Genomic DNA, 2,685 nt, shown 5'->3' on the forward strand with positions numbered 1-2,685 from the left:
TAGATTCAACAAGGTGCTGAAACATTCCTCAGAGATTTTGCTCCATATTGACATGATGACATCACACAGTTGCTGCAGATTTGTTGGCTGCATGTCCATGATGTGAATCTCCCGTTCCACCACATCCCAAAGGTGCTCTATTGGACTGAGATCTGGTGACTGTGGAGGCCATTGGAGTACGGTGAACTCATTGTCATGTTCAAGAAACCAGTTTGAGATGATGTGAGCTTTGTGACATGGTGCGTTATCCTGCTGGAAGTAGCCATCAGAAGATGGGTACACTGTGGTCATAAAGGGATGGACACGGTCAGCAACAATACTCAGGTAGACTGTGGTGTTTAAACCATGCTCAGTTGGTACTAAGGGGCCCAAAGTGTGCCAAGAAAATATCCCCCACACCATTACACCACCACCACCAGCCTGAACCGTTGATACAAGGCAGGATGGATCCATGCTTTCATGTTGTTTACACCAAATTCTGAGCCTCCCATCTGAATGTGGCAGCAGAAATCCAGACTCATCAGACCAGGCAACGTTTTTCCAATCTTCTATTGTCCAGTTTTGGTGAGCCTGTGTGAACTGTAGCCTCAGTTTCCTGTTGTTAGCTGACAGGAGTGGCACCTGGTGTGGTCTTCTGCTGCTGTAGCCCATCTGCTTCAAGGTTGGACGTGTTGTTGGTTCAGAGATGGTCTTCTGCAGACCTTGGTTGTAACCAGTGGTTATTTGAGTTACTGTTGCCTTTCTATCATCTTGAACCAGTCTGGCCATTCTCCTCTGACCTCTGGCACCAACAAGGCATTTTCGTCACTGGATATTTTCTCTTTTTGGGACCATCCTCTGTAAACCCTAGAGATGGTTGTGTGTGAAAATCCCAGTAAATACTCACAGCAGCCCGTCTGGCACCAACAACCATGCCACGCTCAAAGTCACTTAAATCACCTTTCTTCTTAATTCTGATGCTCCATTTGAACTCTAGCAGGTCGTCTTGACCATGTCTACATGCCTAAATGTGTTGAGTTGCTGCCACGTGATTGGCTGATTAGCTAAATGTGTTGATGAGCAGTTCAACAGGTGTACCTAATAAAGTGGCTGGTGAGTGTAACAAAATACATTTACTTAAGCTTGAGGTACTTTGCTTGAGTAATTCCGTTTCATCCTACGTTTCACTTCTACCTCATCACAGAGAGAAATATATTGTACAACTTACTGCACTACATTTATTTATTGATAGCTACAGTGAAAAGTTACTTTGCAAATAAGGATATTACATCCAAAATATGAGTAGATATTGAGTCTATCCATCCATTTTAATCTGCTTATCCAGGGCTGGGTCACAGGGGCAGCAGGCTGAGCAAAGCACCCCAGACGTCCCTCTCCCCAGCAACACTTTCCAGCTCCTCCTGGGGGACCCCAAGGCGTTCCCAGGCCAGATGAGATATGTAATCCCTCCATCGTGTCCTGGGTCTGCCCCGGGGCCTCCTACCAGTGGGATGTGCCTGGAACGTGCCAGGAGGCATCCTGATCAGATGCCCAAACGACCTCAACTGACCCCTTTGGACGTGAAGGAGCTCAACTCCGAGCTCTCTCCAGATGTCCGAGCTATATCCGTGATCTCATTCTTTTGGTCACCACCCAGAACTCATGACCATAGGTGAGGGTTGGGACGTAGATGGACCAGTAAATCAAAAGCTTCACCTTGACGGACCAGTGCAGCGCCTGCGTCACTGCAGAAGCCGCATCAAACCACTGATCCATCTCATGCTCCATTCTACCCTCACACATGAACAAGACCCCGAGATACTTGAACTCCTTCACTTGGGGAAGTAACTCTCCGCCAACCAGGAGGGGCAATCCACCGGTTTCTGACAGAGAACCATGGCCTCAGATTTGGAGTTGATGACTCTCATCCCGACCGCTTCACACTCAGCTCCAAACCGCCCCAGTGCATGCTGGAGGTCATGGTGTGATGAAGCCAACAGAAACACATCATCTGCAAAAAGCAAAGATGCGATTCTGAGGTTCCCAAACTGGACCCCTTCCTCCGCTGGCTTTGCCTTGAGATCCTGTCCATGAAAATCACAAACAGGATCGGTGACGAGGGTCAACCTTGGCAGAGGCCAGCACCCACCGAGAATGTGTTTGACTTTACGCCGACTTTGGTCACACAGGGACCGGATGGCTCGCTTTAAATTACCCCATCCTCCTCTACAGTTCCTGAACAAGTGCATCTTTGCGGACCTAAACTGTGTTATTTTAAGGTCCAGAGCGAGGGATTTAGTGTGATATGTTAGCAGAAATGGTATATGGTATATGAGTATACTTTTTTATTGGATAATCACCTGAAAATAAGAATTGCTGTGTTTCCATTCTTGTCTATCTGTTTGACACAAGAACTTAGTGAGAAAATATTATTTTTGTAATTTGGGTGAACTGACCCTTTAATTTGTCTTTGTTCACAAATGTGCAGATTCTTGCCGTCACAGTTTTCATGGATCATCCAATCAGCGGCACTGCTGTATGTTTTGATGATGCTGTTTTGCTCGACAGCTGTGGATATTTGTATTCTCCCCCTCATGCTGATGCAGTCACACTGCAGCATGTAGGCAAAGACTGTTGCTCCATCTAGTGTTGAACTGTTGTCAGTGAAACAAAACTGTGAGAATCTCCTGCAAGGCGGCCATATTC

Source organism: Epinephelus lanceolatus, chromosome 21 (genome assembly GCF_041903045.1).
Source record: "Epinephelus lanceolatus isolate andai-2023 chromosome 21, ASM4190304v1, whole genome shotgun sequence".
NCBI lineage: Eukaryota > Metazoa > Chordata > Actinopteri > Perciformes > Serranidae > Epinephelus > Epinephelus lanceolatus.